Genomic DNA, 10,265 nt, shown 5'->3' with positions numbered 1-10,265 from the left:
TAGTGCTTCTGGAACTTGGAAGCTGTAGCAGTTCCGTAGTAGGGCAGAGGGAAGTATATGCTGCTCTCGGGAAAGACGGAATTGTAAGGAATAACGTGTGACAATTGAAGTTGCGCGTCACATTGTCTGGGTTCGGAATCAGTGACATCGTCGTATGTTACTAGTAGATATTTCTGGTATATAAGGAGTGTGAATGATAGTGAAGGTTATCTGTGAAACTCTGGTCTTAAGTCCCAGGGATCCGTAAGGATTTCCGTTATAGCTTATTGCGGGAGGAGTAATAGGTATTCTCTGAGCTTATTTGAAGAACTGGGCAAAAAAAAAGCTTGCTTAGTTAATGTGTGTTATAATTCTGTAGTGGAGCAGATTGTCTGTTCTCGGGAAGCAGGATTCTGTGCGTATGTACTATATTTCCTTTGTATGAATGTGCGTGAGTGTTTGTACATTTAGTTGATTGTAAGACTCTTTGGACAAGTCCTAGAGGAAACAGTTAATGAATGTATGTTAGTAGGGCAGAGTAGAAGAAGTGCTACTGTGTCAATGAAAGGTTTCTTATGAAATAGACTCTTTTTTACTATTCTGTGGTTAGCGAAGCAGACAATGGAGATGTTTTTATGTTGTAACTAATAGATTTTGTAGAAATTTTTGACACGAAGTCTACTGAAAATATTTTGTAAAGGAGGGGTAGACGAGTGACAGAAGACAGAGACAAACTGCAGCGACTGTTGACGTCAGAAAGACCGCGCTCTGATTGGATGGTAGATCAGAATAGTGCTCGCGCTAGGATTGGTGCGTTAGTGTGAGCCGCGCAAGGATTGGAAGAGCTATTTAGTGACGTAGACGTTCCAGGATTGGTGCGTTAGTGTGAGTCGTGCTGCAATTGATTGAAAATTCGTATTGTATATTTATAATACGGAAAGAGTAGGGAGTTCTTTGTAAACGATAAAATGTATTATCAAGAAGAGAAGAAGAAAATAACATTTTTTGGAAGAGTTAAAAAGTGGTTTAGCAAGGATAAAAATGTTAAAACAAGAGAGGGCGAGTTGTTACCTCCACCGAAAACACCTGCATCCTTCATGGCTGCGAGACATGGGTTTCATACTTGTATATGGTTGGAGAATTGGGTTAGGTATACTAAAGAAGATGGTGTTCTAGCATTTCCAGAACATGGTTCATTTAATCTGGCCGTGTTGAGAAATTTACGGGAAAAGATGTTATGTCTTGACCCGAAGCCGAGACCTACACAGTTCGAGGCTTTAGTGGAATGGGAAGAAGAAGTACATGAGAGAGAGAAACAAAGATCTGGGGGGTACTATAGATCCATGTTTGGGAGGAGACATGATCGTGAGACTCATCATGATCGAATGAAAAGGTGGCGAGATGTTAGTATGTCAGAGGGATTATATCCGATGAGAACAGTTGAAGGAGGAGCAGAAAGGGTTCCTGAGTCAGAAATAAGAAGATATGGAGTTAATGAGTATGAGGATGAGGTCTTGAATGACATGATTTACAAAAGACCACCTCCATATAGACCAGAACCGGACAAAAGTACACCAGTTGTTTCTCCGATAAGAGATACAGTTTGTGTTAGTGAGACAGAAAATGAGACACCTGAGGTAAGGAGTGATCATTACCTTGATAAGAATGCCAGACAATTAGCCAGAACTACAACAGAGTTGACTGAGAAGATTAGGGAGTTAACGAAGAATCTAGAAGCTGTTACGGTGCCTGTAACAATAGGTCCAGTTATGCCTGTGTTTAACAAACAGAGAGCAGGTGAGAATGGACTGGTGATTCCATATGTTGGGAATAATCTGACAAATTTAGTTGGTCCTTCAGGAGATTCAGGCAAAAGAGCAGAAAGAAATGACCTGAGACAATCAAGACATGACACATGTAGTGAAATATTGGATGCTAGTGAAGCTAGTTGTTCAGGGATGCCGATTTTAGAACCGCAAAAGAGAGTGGTTCCAGTGAGAAAAACTGCTGAAATAACAGTTGATGATTTGAACGATTGGATGAAGGTTCTACAGAAAAAGGATAAAGATTCACAAGTAATTGATGTAGCTAAGTTACGTGTAGAACTAGAAGAGCTTGTCACAGGGACTGTTCCAACAGAGATTCTGAAGAGTCATCATGATGGTGAACTAATGTTTATGTGTAAGAGTGTTACCTGGAGAGCAAGGAATACACATGACAGGCTAAGAGCAATAGCAAATGAACAAGGAGTTGACATTGATAAAGTGAAAGCTTTACAGAGAACTTACAGGATGGATTTTACTGAAAAGGATATTGAAAATTTGAATGCTACTGGTAGAACAGGACAGATTAAGGAAATGGTAGCATTATTGCGAAGATGGGGTGATGTTGAAAAGTGGAAGGATAGGTAGTATAAGAAAAGAGATGAGACTGAAGATAGAACAACTTATTCAGCATTTCCAGTGAGAGAAAAGGAGAAACCAGTGGATAATTATCCTATGAGAGAAATACCTGGAGGAGGATATGTACATGTTCCATGGACCAGACAGGATATTTTATCATTTACAAATGATTTCCCTCGATTGAGAGAAAAGCCCGTCGAGTGGTATAGGCAGGTAGATAGGTTTGTGAAATTGTCAAAAGTGCTGTGGGTTGACCTGAATAGTCTGTTTGATATAATTGTTCCAGCAGACTTGTGGACTGAGTGTAAAATAGTTGTGAGTTGGCCTACTGAAGAATATCCAAGAGACTCAAGAACAGGGGCACCAGATCCAGAGGTAATGAGAAAGTATGATCAGGTGATGGTATATCTGAAGAGTAAAGTACCTGCAAAAGAGACAGACTGGGTAAAGATAGATCGAACACAACAGGAAGCGAAAGAATCAGTTCATGCTTTTTACGAGAGGCTGATACTGGCATTTAAACAATTCAGTGGAGATGAACACCTGGGTGACAAAGATTTGAGTCACTTTGTATACAGATTTGTATATGGCCTTAGACCTGAAATTGGTGAGAGAATTCGTGAGCACACAGTGGATTGGCAGAGTAAGAAAGTAGATGAGATCCTGAGACATGCAAAATACTTCAGTGATGAAATTGAAGCAAAACAAAGAAAGCTGAAAGAGAAAGCAATGTGGGCACAAGTGAAAGTTGCAGAGAGACAGGAAGCACAGTTAGTGGAACAGGCGAATAATCCAGGAAATAATGCAGGAAATAGACCCAGATATGCAGGAAAAGGAAAAGGAAGTCTTGAGGAAGCGAAGAAAAAGTTCCCTTGTCACAACTGTGGCCAATTGGGGCATTGGAGATCAGAGTGTCCTAATCCACCATTAGTGAGTAATGAGAGTAAACCTTTAAATCAACAGTCACAAAACCAGGTCTTATCGGCCTCGATATAGATGCAGGGTGTTTAGGAGTGTTTTCTTTCCACAGGTTTATTGCTGGTAGAGTATTTGAGCGTATGTTAGTGAAATGGGCCCTAGCGTATGATGTATGCATGTGCGTGTAACTGTAAGATTACTCTATCCGTGGTAGTGGAAATATTATATACACCCTGATCTCTATCAATTTTCCTGGTAGCAGAGCCGCAGAATAGAGGGTTACAAAAGTATAATCAGGATTCAGGATTCTACAATGATGAGCAGGTAAACAAACCAAGACGTTCTAACAAAGTACAGCAGTACTTGTTAAAGAGTGAAGGGAGTGAGTCTGAGGGTGATTATTGACGGTGCCGAGGAGAGGAAGAAGAGTGCATACTTGGTGCAACTCTAGAAATAGACCAGGCAGGACCATTTGTGGATGGGAAAATAAATGAGGAGAGTGTTACTTTTTTGGTAGACACAGGTGCGACAAGATCAACTGTCAGGTCAACAGATGTTAAAAATCTTCCTCTCTCGGATGAAGCAATCCAAGTAGTTGGTGTAGCCAATACACAGATCAAAACACGTCTTACTGAACTTGTAAGAGTACAGATAGGGAAATTTTCAGACATGCATAGATTCATTGTCTGTGACACGAGTCCAGTGAACCTATTGGGTAGGGACTTGTTGTGTAAGATGAACTGCACAATTTTTTGTACACCGGATGGAATAGCCTTTGAGACACCAGATGAAGATGCTTTGTACCGAGTGACTCTAGAAAATAGAGAGAGTGAGTTAATTGGTGCATTTGATGTATTTAATCCGGAGGATTTGCCTCAAGAGCTGAGAGACACAGTGAAAAGGACAGTTTGGGATTTTACTGGAGAGGATGTGGGATTGATGAATAATGTAGATCCAGTGAAAATTGCAGTAAAAGAGGGAATCACATATCCTAACATTCCTCAATACAAAATGACACCAGAAATAATTGAAGGGATAACTCCTATAATTGAGAAAATGATTCAGCAAGGAGTCCTGAGAGAACTACTGAGTAGTCCGTGTAATTCACAGATAATGGGACTAAAAAAGCCCAATGGGAAATTTAGGATCGTACAGGATTTGAGAAAAGTTAATCAAATTGTGGTGGCATGTTGTCCTATTGTGCCAAATCCATCAGTGATCCTGTATCAAATTCCACATGATGCTGAGTGGTATACAGTGATTGATTTGTGTCATGCGTTCTTTTCAATTCCATTGCATCATGATAGCCAGCCGATTTTTGCATTTAGGTTTGGCCAGCGTATCTTAGCATGGTGTCGAATCCCACAGGGGTATACGGAGAGTCCTTCGATATTCAATCAGTTATTGAAGAAATCGTTGGAAAGTTTGATCATGCCTGAAAGTTCAGTGCTAGTGCAGTACATTGATGACCTACTAGTGGCATCAAAGACACGTGAAGCTTGTGAAGTAGATACCATAGCTTTACTGAATCATCTGGCAGATGGAGGGTTAAAGGTATCTCCAGCCAAATTGCAATTTTGCAAGAAAGAGGTGCATTATCTTGGACACAATATTGAAAAAGGTCTGAGAAAAGTGACTACTGACAGGATCAAGATAATCAGAGAAATGAAAGCTCCAAAGACCCAGAGAGAAGTGAGAATGTTCCTGGGTATGGTGGGTTATTGTCGTCAGTGGATAATTAATTTTTCTCTGATAGCAAAGCCACTGATTAAACTGACAAAAAGTGAGATGACAGATCCATTGGATCTGGATGCAGAACAAACGGCAGCATTTGAAGAGCTCAAAAGTAAAATGTGTGAGGCTCCAGCTTTGGGTATGCCTGACTATGAGAAAGAATTTGAGCTGTACTGCAGTGAGAGAAATGGATGTGCACTTTCAGTGTTAATTCAGAAACATGGATTACTGAGAAGGCCTATTGCGTACTTCTCATCGACACTTGACCCTGTAGCTGTGGGTTTACCAGGTTGTCTGAAATCTGTGGCTGCAACATGCAGGAGTCTGGAACAGAGTGAAGGAATCATAATGGGATATCCTGTAAGGGTATTTGTACCTCACAATGTGGCAATTCTTTTGACAAGAAGCAGAACTCAGTACATGTCACATAGTCGATTGACTAAGTACGAAAAAGTGATTCTGGGAGCATCAAATGTGACTCTTGAGAGATGTGTGAATGTGAATCCAGCGACGCTTTTGCCAGACATTGAAAATGTGGGTGTGAAAATGGAAGATGATCATGATTGTTTGGATGTGCTTGAGTACTGTACAAAACCAAGACCAGACATAAGGGATTTACCCTTGAATGAGAGTGATCATGTGTTGTTTGTGGATGAATCATGTTTGAGAAATGATGATGGTGTGCTATGTGCAGCATATGCGGTATGCAAAGTTTCAGAGGTCATGGAAGCATCACCATTGAAAGGAGTGAAATCTGCGCAAGTTGCTGAATTGATAGCATTGACAAAAGCTTGCGAAATTGGGAAAGATTTGAGGACGACTGTGTTGACTGATAGTCAGTATGGATTTGGAGTGGTGCATGATTTTGGCCAACTTTAGCTACAAAGAGGTTTCTTGACATCGAGTGGAACTCCAATAAAGAATGCTGAAATGATTGGTAAATTGCTTGAGGCGATACAGCTGCCTAAGGAGTTAGCAGTTGTAAAATGTGCTGCCCATGGTCCAGGGGAGGATTTTATAACGGTTGGAAACAGATATGCCAACGATGTTGCGCAATATTGTGCCAAAACGAATCAGTCCATCAACAGGGACAGAGAAAGGGAAATGTCTTTTCTATCTGTGATGTTTACTAATGTCCTAGAGACCTGGGATGAAGTGAAACAGTTGCAAGATGAGGCAGGAGAGGAAGAGAAAAAAGATTGGATTAAGGCAGGATGTGCTCCAAGAGAAACAGACCATGTTTGGGTCTACAGAGATGGCAGACCAGTGATGCCGAACTCCATCTTGTCGTCAATGGCAAGGATGTATCATGGCCAGGGACATTTGGGGAGGGACACGATGGTTAGGTCGTTCAAGCAGACCTGGTACAATGCAAAGTTCAGGACAATTGCAGAGAGCATCTGTCAGAGGTGTTTAGTTTGTCAGCAATTTAACACTGGGAAAAAGACAGTGGTGAGTCTGGGAACAATAGGCAGAGAAGGAGGTCCTTTTACAAGAATGCAGATCGATTTCATTGAAATGCCCCAAGTAAACAGACTGAGGTATGTTCTAGTGGTAGTCTGTTTGTTTTCAAGGTGGGTGGAAGCTTACCCGACTAGAAGAAATGATGGATTAACAGTGGCAAAGTTACTGTTAAGGGAGTTGATTCCTAGGTACGGGTTTCCAGTAACAGTTGAGTCTGATAGAGGTAGACATTTTCAAAATGAGCTCATGGGTTTGTTTTGTGAAGCATTGAAAATACAGCAGAAGCTACATTGTGCATACCGACCAGAGGCTTCCGGTGTGGTTGAGCAGATTAATGGCACGATCAAGAATAGGATTGGAAAGATGTGCTTAGTCACTGGCATGAAATGGCCAGATGTTTTGCCTCTAGTTCTGATGACAATGAGATCTACTCCAGATAGAACTACTGGTTTGAGTCCGCACGAGATAATCATGGGACGTGCTATGCGCCATGCATTCGTGCCTGTCAATAAGTTGGTGACAATAACTGATGACATGATTTTGGATTACTGTAAAGGCCTGGCTGACGCAGTTCATTCTGTGTTTCACCAGGTTGGATAAGAAGCTACCACACTTGAGAAGAAGCAAGCCCATGATCTGAGTCCAGGAGACTGGGTGAGGATAAAAGTTCACAGGAGAAGAAATTGCTTGATTCCAAGGTGGGGAAGGCCAAGACAAGTTATTCTGACTACAACGACTGCAGTAAAGTGTGCTGGAGTGAAGCACTGGGTACATGCAAGTCATACTCTGAGAGTTCCAAACCCAAAAGAAGGGACTGGTAAAGAGTATTTTGAAGAGTCAGATTCCAGCGATGATGAAGATACAGAATTAGTGGGGAAAGAAGTAGGAAGAGCTTCGAATGAACCACTGCAAGTATCAGAGAGGAGATCAAATTCTGTAAAAGAGCCTGAAGTTTCAAACAGCAGTGAAGGAAAAAGAAAAGAAAAGAGAAATCACACAGAGATTACTCCTGAATCAGAAGAGGAGGAGAATGAAGAACCACTGGAGATTATACTTGAAGAAGTAGGGTCAGAAAAAGATAGAGAGGGACAGATTGCGGAAGACCCCTGAGGAGGTGTAGGGAACATTCTTGATGAGTCAGGTGAAGGGACAAGTAGACAGCAAGAAGATTGCGTGTCGGAGACCCGAGGAGGGACAGGAGTAGGGAAGTCTCAAACAGTGGTGAAAAAATCTGTGGAGAAGAAGAAGGCTGCTGGAAAACGGAAACAAGAGGCACTTGAAACAGATGATGAAGATGAACAAACAGAGGGTCGAGTTCTGAGAAAGAGAACTTGGATTGGAGAAAGAAGTAATAAAGAAATAAAGCCGAAAAAGGTGTTAAGAGGAGACCGTTGGCCTAACAACAGAGTTAAGAGGCTGAGATACAAAGTGATAAGAGCAAATACATCGAAAGCTGAACAAGTGAATGAAGTTTCGAGTCAAAGTTCAAAAGCTGAAGGAGAAGAATCAAAGGAGTCAAACGAACCAGTGGAAATAAAAAGAGTAAGAAGACCCAACCAAAAGTACAGATCACCGGAATGGTCTTATGTGGCACTGTCTGAAGGAGGAAAAGAAGGAACAGTGACTCGAGATAATCCGGAAGTGGTCTTGAGAGAAGTGGTTGAGGAAGATACTGGTGAAATTCTGAAAGTACTCTTGACTGACATTGGAGATGAGTCGAGTACTGAGGATTTTGATGTTGGAGATCTGATACAATTTGATGTTGAAGAAATTGAAGTAAAGAATGACAAGTATCCAAACTGAGTGAAAGAAGGATTCACTTGGATCAAGTGAACGAAGAGATCATTTGGATAAACTGAAAGCTGAAGAATTGCTGAAGAATTGAAGAAGTTCAAACAGTAGTGGAGTAATAGAGGCTAAACTAAAATGGCTAACATAGTGGATAATAGAAATAGATGTGCCTTCTTTAAGAGGTGGTGTAGGATGTGCTGCTGTTGTACTGGATTATTAATGCTTCTATGGGGTGTTTTAGTTTTATTAGTTACTTTTAAAGTAGAGTTTGGAATGCATATAGAAAATGTGACAAATGTAGAGAAGAATTCACAAAAAGTAGTTCCAATTAGAATTAGTAATGCTTACACACACAAAGATAGGTCAATTAATAATTTTTCTAGTAATGTTTTTTCAAAACTGTTATATGAATATGTGAAGACAATGGAAGTAAGGGATTGCTACGTCTGTATGCAATTACCTGCATCCGTCTCAGAGGGTGTTACTTATCATCATTTACCAGCTACATATGGTATTTTCCTGTAGTATTTTAAGTAGTGTTTTTTATTTGTTAGGGAAAGTAGATTATAAGATGTCTAACAGAGATAGTATTTTTGGGCACTTGCCAATGAACAAAGAGCTGAATCCAGCTAAAGAAGCTAACACTTTTGGTGAGATTTTTATTGAAGAAAAAGGATTAACATTAGATTACATTTTTAAGAATAATTTAACTTGCAGTTTGAAAGGAGAGGAGAAAGCTTTCCTGGATATGGTAGAAGAAAGGAGATTGAACATGCATGAGAAAGTAGGGAAATATGAAGTGAGACAATTTGGGACATTGAGATGGGAAAAGAGTTGAGGAATGGGGCTAGTCCAACTTTAGCTCTAGATGCACCACAGAAGGGTAAACTTTGTATTACCAGAAGGAAATCCCAATATGATACATATTTTGTTGGGACTAGTGAGTGCCATGATACATACTTCATTGCAACAGGTTGGGGTTTCAGAGGTGGAGAAGATACGATTTTTCCAGGAGTATATTATGTTTGTGGGAATAAGGCTTATTACAAGTTGCCTGACCATTGGTATGGCACGTGTTATGTGGGCCTAGTTTTTCCAAAGATTTTTCATATAGATAAAGTAACAGATGTAGAAGATGTTAACTTACTAATGCGTTTTAAGAGAGAAACTTGGTCTGAAATAGTGGGTGATATTTTTGGGGTTTTGATTCCAGCAGTGGGAATTTCTTTGAATGCTTATGGAATTTGGAAGCTGTCTACAGTGGTTGTGCCATGTCTATGCAAAATCGACTTGCCCTTGATATTCTATTGGCCAAGGAGGGTGGAGTCTGTGGAATGCTGAAAGTTCAACATTGTTGCACTTACATTCCAGACGAAAGCAGAGACCTAAAGGTCTATATCAAAAATATTACTGATCTGCATGAAGAATTAGTACCACTTGAAGCTGAGAGTTTGTGGACTAAAATAGCTAATAAAATGATAGCTGTTAAGGATTTTATTGCAAAGATAGGTAGTACTATTATAGGTAGAATATTGTTTCCCTTGTCTTGTATAATTGTGGCTTTATTAATAATAAGATTGGTGTGTGTGTGTTGTAAAAACAGGGGAGGGAGGAAGAAATTGAATAAGGAAAAGAAAAATAAGAGGTTGAAGAGAGAACCTCAAGAAATTGAACTAGAAGAATTGAGGGAGAGTGTTTACTTAGAGACAAAAAGGGATGATGAAAGAGTGACTGGTGTTTAATGTTGTGTAAAGGGGAAAAGACATTTCTGATTTCTCCTAAAATGGGACTAAATTTTCACTAATTTTTTTTTTTGGGTTTATTTGGTGATAAAATCACCAAAGGGGGGATTGCTGGAGCAGAGTTTTCAGTTTGAAAATTCTGGGGCTTTTGAAGCTCTGGCATGTCTATTCGTTGTACTAAAGTAATAATAATTAATAATTAATAATTAATTATTTGTCTTGTGCAAGTGTGTTT

Source organism: Triturus cristatus, chromosome 1_2 (genome assembly GCF_964204655.1).
Source record: "Triturus cristatus chromosome 1_2, aTriCri1.1, whole genome shotgun sequence".
Classification (NCBI taxonomy): Eukaryota; Metazoa; Chordata; class Amphibia; order Caudata; family Salamandridae; genus Triturus; species Triturus cristatus.
This window is presented reverse-complemented; position numbering follows the sequence as displayed.